Source organism: Podarcis muralis, chromosome 10 (assembly GCF_964188315.1).
Source record: "Podarcis muralis chromosome 10, rPodMur119.hap1.1, whole genome shotgun sequence".
Classification (NCBI taxonomy): Eukaryota; Metazoa; Chordata; class Lepidosauria; order Squamata; family Lacertidae; genus Podarcis; species Podarcis muralis.
In genome coordinates this window covers 5,065,358-5,073,477 of record NC_135664.1, presented here as the reverse complement: position 1 = coordinate 5,073,477, position 8,120 = coordinate 5,065,358, and positions in this window count along the sequence as shown.

Here is an 8,120-nt window from a genome sequence, read left to right as displayed (position 1 = left end):
AGGAAGCAGGTGGGAGGTTTCTGAGGAAAGTGAGGAGGAACTGGTCCTTGGAAGTACATCTGAGGGATCTTATTTCTAGCTACCAGAAGAGTGCAATGTTGAATTTCTCCCACAGTCTATATGGCACTCAAAAAGCTCTCCTCTTCCCTGCCAATAACCATGAGACAGTGAAGCAGCTGCCTTGGGACAGCAGGTGCTGGCCACCATTTAAAAGCCAGCATGCTGTTGGTGCCCTTCCAGCGAGAGTTACATTTTCTGGATTTTCTGCCTTTGGGGTGGCCAAATCTCCCAGTGACCTATTCTGTACGACTCTCTTCAGGAACTGCAACTGCCTTCCTTTCTCACATGTGCATGGCAGACAGAGTCAAGTCTTGATTCTGAAATGGGTAATTCTCTCCATGCCTGTTCTGGACTAGGGGTGAGGAATGGGATCTGTCCAGTGTCAATCACCCGCTGTCAGGCAACCTTTTTGCCTGGAAGTGTCTCACGGAGGTATCTCACGCGGGTGGCGCTGTGGGTAAAACCTCAGCGTCTAGGACTTGCCGATCGCATGGTTGGCGGTTCGAATCCCTGCGGCGGGGTGAACTCCCGTTGTTCGGTCCCAGCGCCTGCCAACCTAGCAGTTCGAAAGCACCCCTGGGTGCAAGTAGATAAATAGGGACCGCTTACTGGCGGGAAGGTAAACGGCGTTTCCGTGTGCTGCGCTGGCTCACCAGATGCAGCTTTGTCACGCTGGCCACGTGACCCGGAAGTGTCTGCGGACAGCGCTGGCTCCCGGCCTATAGAGTGAGATGAGCGCACAACCCTAGAGTCTGGCAAGACTGGCCCGTATGGGCAGGGGTACCTTTACCTTTACCTTTACCTTTATCTCACGGAGAGCTTTGAAAGGGGCTTCTCATGATTGTCAGTCAGCTGACTGTCAGGTCCTCCTGAACCCCTTGCAAAACACTTTGCAACTGCCTGCTTTCAGCTGATTGGCAAGGCCCACACACTCCCTTTTGGTTGAGCCGGGTTTTTACCTGTTTTACCCCAGATGTCATACACAACATCAGGTGGAGGACAGTGGGCAAGACTTGGGCAAAATGGCCTTGTGGGCCAAATGGGGAGGCCTAGGAGGTTTAATTTGGTCCCTGGGACAAAGGTTCCCAAAGCCGAAGGGCTTCAACGCCTGTGTTTTGGGCTTTTCTTCTTGGCCATGAGCTGCTTCCAGGATTTTTAATTTTTTAGTTTTTGCTTGGAACTAACATGATGAAGACAGCAGACAGCAATCTGGACAGGCTTTCTTTTTCCCGTTTTTTGTAGCAGTGCTAGGAAAACAAACTGAACATGTGACAACCCACTTAGAAAACTTCTCTTAAGGTCTCTCTTCACCTTACAGGCCTGTCAACAATATTTGCTTGCTTCCCTCTCCCCAAGCAGCTGGATGTTGAGGCAGCTGTCTGTGACTGTGTGGTTTATGGATCAAAACCCCCAGAAAGGTAATTTCTTCCTCTTTGAATTCTTAGATATAAATGTTTGTACCACAAGTTCATACTGAAGATTACAGATGTACATAGAGGATGAAATATAGACTTCCTTGCATGCTTCTCCCCTTCCACTTTCTGTCCTTCAAACAGCCCTGTGAGGTAGGTCAGGCTGCCGGACAGCGATTGGCCCAAGGTCACCCATTGAACCTTGTGGCTGTGTGGGGATTTGAACTCCGACCTCCCAGGTTCTAGCCCAACACTAACCACTGCACCACACTGGATAATGAATGAAGGATGACGCAGAACCAAATACAGATCTGGCTGAGGTAAAACCATGAGCAATCCTTTTAAAGCAGGTATCCCCAAACACGGCCCTCCAGATGTTTTGGGACTACAGCTCCCACCATCCCTAGCTAACAGGACCAGTGGTCAGGGATGATGGGAGTTGTAGTCACAAAACACCTGGAGGGCCGAGTTTGGGGGTGCCTGTTTTAAAGTCCTGCGTCCATTTACTCAGAAGTAAGTTTGGCTAGAAATCAATGGGGCTTACTTCCAAGTAAGTGAGCTTAGGGTGGCAGTTTAAGCTTCTTCCAAAAATAAGGTATTTATTATTTCTTTATTTTATATAATGATACAGTATTATAAGTAATAGTAATCTTAATCATTAAATTGAAAACAAACAAGCAAATACCAAGCAACACATAATTCATTCTTTTGGAATCCCCAAAGCAAATATATGTACGAGCTCATTTAATGTCTCCAAAATAACCCCCTACCACTTTTAAATTGCTTTAAAATTGTTTTATATTGTAAACCGCCCTAAGATCCTTAGATGAAGATGGTATCCTCTCACCCTCTGCTTTGTATGGCTGTTTGGAAATCTACCTGCTTATTTTTTCAGAACTGCTTTGGAGCACTGGCAAATCATTTGGCACCAGCCCCATCTAGAGACTGTTTCAAGAATCACACCTCTGAACTTGAACTGTTCTAAAAGTGTTCAAAGCATACTTCCTGCTCTGTTCAGCAACTCATTTCTACCAGTGCTGAATCCGAGTTGGCTAAGTGGCTATGGACCTGATCAGAAACTTGGGGGGAAGACTATTGCAAAGCCTCTGTGTGTAACAGAAGTATAATACTTTGTTTAATTATACTTTGTTGCTATAAAAAAAGTTTTTAAAAAAACCATTTCACCCAATTGTCCACTCTAAATGCCTCGCTTGTGTCTGGTACCCTCAATAATCACGTTCTTTCTAATCTACACTGTGTGAGATGGATGTATATCCATAAATGGCATTGGGACGATTTATCATGAATCCCTTCAGCTGTAATCAATGGGAAGCAATAAAACATGCGAGGCACGCAAAAAAAGAAACTTTAATTAACCTTAGAAGGGACCTTTGCTAAAGGGGATTTACTAATGGGACATGTTATGGAAGCACCTTGGTCACAATGAAACACATTGTTGGATAATATAGCCATATACTGCGCGGTGTGTTAAACCTTCAGAAAGTTACAGAAATGGGAAGGTCAAATATCACTACTGAACTGAACACGGACCAGTTGGAGATTCAGTTCAGTGGTTGCAGAACAAGTGAATATGTTCCTGTCTCACCCAGCCATAACATGATGTGAGCTGTTCTTCATGAGCAGCTGTCCCTAGACAACAAATTGGAAACTTGTGGCCCTCTAGATCAGGGGTCAGCATAATTTTTCAGCAGGGGGCCGGTCCACTGTCCCCCAGACCTCGTGGGGGGCCGTACTATTTTTTTTGGGGGGGGGGATGAACAAAATCCTATGCTCCACAGATAACCCAGAGATGCATTTTAAATAAAAGCACACATTCTACTCATGTAAAAACACGCTGATTCCTGGACAGTCCGCGGGCCGGATTTAGAAGGCAATTGGGCCGAATCAGGCCCCCGGGCCTTAGTTTGCCTACCCATGCTCTAGATGTTGTTGGACTACAACTCCCATCACTCCTGTTCATTGTCCGTGCTGGCTGGGGCTGAGGGGAGCTGGAGTTCTACAACAACTAGAGGGCCTTGCCTTGGACCAATCTTTCTCATTTTTCCACCCTGATAATAAAAATTAAAAGGATATGGCGGTGGTCAGATTCTTGATATCCTTTAGGGGTCCAAACTGTTCCTTGCAAAGAAGTTGTAAACTTCACCAACTTGGTCTGTGGAGCTAAAATATATGGCCACTTGCACCCCTGCTAATGTTGCAGTGGCCTGGCTTTGGTCCAGAGCCTCCCATCTGAACATAGCTGTTTAGAGACAGGCAACACCCTTCCCTTCAGGCTCTCAGTTTGTTTGGCAAGCGAGAGATGTGGGCTTGTGGCTGGTGCTGCCTACTTGAGACAGATCCAGTTTCAGCATCAAGTACCAGTTTGATTTACGATGATTAATGTAAAGAGTTTTGCCCAGGGTTGGTTTTTCTTATTATTCAAAAATCCCAACTCTTGGCATTGTGCTATGAAAACTCTCAGGCAACATTACTTGTATGATTTCCAAGGGCGTTGCTGGCTTGACTTGAAATCGGTTGGGAAGATGTAGAAACCATTCCTGTTCACCTTAGAACATTTTTCTTCCTCCGCTTTCCCATTCCAAAGTATCATGCAGTTTAGCTCTTCTTGACTTACCTTGTTAACAGCAAAGAATAAACAAGCCTGGCGGTTCTTTGCCAGACTAATGGCAACACTGAGAAATGATGTGTAATTTCCCACCCTTTCAGGTGAAATTGGGATGAGTCCAGTGGAAGCAGGAAATTTTCAAGCCTCTTGTGCCTGTGGCCCCCTCCAGAGTGGTGGGGTTGTTGTTTTTTGCTAGCATTGTGCAACATGTTGGTAGAATAATCGTGCGTCAGTGGTGGACTTGTTTTGGATTGTCCGCACATCATTCTGCTTTATTAGTTCTTCTGTGATGCTTCCCCAATGTTGCTGCTTTATTGCCATCAGAACAGGCCCTCTTGGCACTATAGCGCAACAGAAGCAGGACAGAATACAGAACATCTGTGGTATAAACTGTTACAGGATTTCCACAAGAAGTTTTGCATACCCTCCAAGTATCCCGATTTCCCTGGGACATCTCAGAATTACAGAAGCCACCTCAGCTTCTGATCTGATCCCAGAATGTCCTGTTTCCTCCCTCCAGCGCTGCCGCTGTTGAGCTCGGGGAGCAGGATGAGTCAGAGCTTGCAGTGGTGCCACGTAAGCCGGCTGGCTCCCACAACAGCGCTGTACCAAAAGGCACATGTCCTTTTGCACTGCGCTGCTGCACAGGTCAGCTGGTTCCTCCAAGAGTGCCACACCAAAAGACACACGTCCCAATTTTCATCAGGCTAATGTTGGAGGGTATGAGTTCTGGGACATGGGCCTATTGGAAATGAAGTGGTATGTCGGCCCTAAAACTCTTGCAGGCACACAGAGTATTAAAGTGAGATTGCCCTGTTCCCATCACAAGCACAAATGGTCACAAATGCCCAAGGAAAAGGACATGTGGAAGAGCTTTGTGTTCCTTCCAGCCCCAGCTAGGATACTGCAGCAATATCCCTTTTGCTTCCTTACTTTTGTTTCCTGACAGGCCAGCAGCTAAGAAGTGCCAGGCTCCACCCAAACAGCAGAATTACTGTACAAGGTACAACTTGTCATCTCAGCCTGCAAGAGGCAAGAGATGACATGTTTTACTCCTCCTGTGTATTAAAAAAAAAATCTCATTGAATGTGGAAAACGTGCATGTGGTGACCAGGCAAAGGACCTGACTTGCTATTTTTCTATAGGCAGAGGCTGCCTTCTGGCATGCAACCCCTGCTCAGTGTGGCTCTGTGTTCCTGTACATCGGGATTCCACACTGTGATGCTATTCTTCCTCCTCCTCTGACAAAAGGCAAAGACCAGTGTAGACAAAAGTGGCTGTGGTGTGGCACAGGAGACCCACTTTTCTAGGCAGAACCTCAGATTTGAGAAGGAAGGACCAGAGGTTTCATATGTGTCATGTGGTATAGTAAATATTTAACTCTGAGACACATTATGATTACGCTTGAGCCCCTTAACAGGCTTTCAGACCTTTGAAGGCACCATGGAGACAGGCTGCATCACATCTGTGTGCATGCACTTGGCAAACACTTGTTCATAGACTCACTTCAACCGCTGAAATGAAGATGTGTAGTTCAGGGGACAGAGCCTGCCACTGCAGTGATGATTCTCTATACCACCATTTGATATAGCTGGGTAATGGGCTTTGGTAGCAATCATCGTGAATTTGGTGGGCATCGTGGTTCATACATCTTTTGACTACAAATTGCAAGGTGCAGGCCACAATAAACTATTTAACTCCCATGACCACACAACCTGCCCATATGAAGAACAACATGGATGCCTTGCTGGATTTATGCCTGGATACGTCTTGTGTGCATTTGCTGCTATGCTGTAAACAGTGGACTTGAAGCATGGTCTTTGGTTGAGATCAAGGACTACAGCCTACCTTGGCTTTGTCCAGCATTAGTGATGGGACCCCTAAGATGCAACAGTGCAGCTAACGTGAACAGTTGCACTGTGGTTTGATTCCTAAAGGGAAATGTACAGAATGTCCACCAGCAGAATTTCTGAGGTTGAGCAGCTGCTAATTTAGCAAGCTGGTCATAGGGGGAAACAGATGGTCATCTGTGAGAAACATTTGAGAATTAGTAGTGGTCTTTTGCTCCAAAGGGTTTGGGAATGGTGGGGTAAGAGCCTCAGCAATTATATGCATCTGATGAGAAACTGCGTGGGACAAATCCGATTGGGCACTGAACAGAATTCATTTGGGGAGTTGGCTGAGCTTTCCTACATCCACCTCTCCCTTGCTAATCTTGGTTTTGCACAGCTGCGTCTGATTAGAAAGATTAACTCTGGTGGAGATGGTGAAATAATCCTAGAGAATCAGCACAATTAACACGCCATTGCAGCTTTATCCCAAGAGAAACACACCTGGATTGATTAATTCATTTGATTTCTCAGCTGCCCTTCATGATGAGTTCCTAGAACAGATTACAACAATTTAAAAATACAGGATTAAAAACGGTTAAATCAGGTTGCATGCAATGAAACAGGGTGGACCCTAAAATGTACTGTATATATCAGGTGTCAAAGGTCAGAGTAACATCTTCGGCATACAATGAAAGCTACATAGTGAAGGTGCCAGACGGGAATTCAGCGGCTGCCGCAGGGAATGTCCTTTCCTGAGTGGCTACCTCCAAAACCTGTAAGGGTGGTGGAACTACTGGGAAGCTCCCACTGCTGATCTCAACACTTCAGAGCGTCTGTAGGGAAGGAGGCCCAAGTCACTTAGGGCTTTAAATACTAATTACATATCCTGAATTAGGCCAGGAAATGTACTGAAACTAGTGCAGCTGTTTTAAAACAGGGGCTTCCTGAGTTCTAAATAGAACCCTGGCCAGTAGTCTGGCTGCCACATTTTGGACAAGATGAAGTTTCTGAATCATCTTTAAGGCCACCCCGCATAAAGTCCAGTATGAAACTTACCAGGGCATAGGACACAATGGCTAAGTCACTGCTTTTTCAGGGATATTGAAGAGCCCATGGTCTTAGTTGGTGTGAAAAGATACACTACCCTGGACTGAGTTTTCTACTGCATTGTGTATTTTAAAAAGGACAAACCTGTGAGTGTTGATGTGCCCGTGCGATTTTAAAAGAACAGGGTGCAGAATAGTATACCATTCTGTTGGGATTTCTGCAACATTTGCATTAAATGCAAAGAGAAAGAGAGACATGGGTGTCTTCTGATTCAAAGAGCCTGCATTCTCCCCCCCCCCCCATCCTTGCCTCTTCCAAAGAGGAAGATCAGTGTTTGATGTGGAAAGAGTCCAGAAATGACTTGCAAGCGGAGGCCAAAGGCTAGGTCATGAGTAAAACAGATCTGAGGCCAAGATGCTTAGAAGACTGTCCACCACAGGCAAGAGGCTGAGGTTTAACTCTATATGTAATTTTCCTTTATTGCTACAAGCTGTCAATTTCCTCTTGACACCCTTGTATACATAATCTCTTAATATGGTAAATATGTTTGCCAAGGTTTAAGCATCTTTTAATTTGTGCCAGTTGGCATGTTTCAACTTGTTATAGCGTACTTAGCAGTGTAGAATTTTGTTTCAAATCCCCCTTGGCTTTACACGTTAGGCCTACAACTTCCTTTAATGCAAGGGCCAAGGTATCTTCTGGTTCGTATTTAAGTCTGGCATTCGGATCTGATTTAATGAAGCGGATACAGTTCGAAGTGCTCACAAAATGCTTATTTGCTCTGTACATTGACTCCAGTACCAATCCCTGAGACACAAATGCAATCCCTTAGTTGACTTGTTCGTAAGGCAGTTTTGAGTTGAACCAATTTTCTTTGCTTCCCCGAATTCCAAATCTCAGTCTTTAACTTCTCATTGGGCACAAAAAAGTCTGATTGTACATCAATTGATTCCACAGACCTAGGTTAGGAAAGATCTACTTCTCTTTGAAAACTGACAGCTTCTATGCAGAACACAAAAGACCGAGGAAGAAGGCAAGTTATAAAGCTGTTTGGTTGCTTCCTTAGCCTGAAGCCTCTAATGTTTGATTCAGTTGCCATGATAACTTAAGACTGTATTCAGACGTGGGGTTTATTGCGCTAGT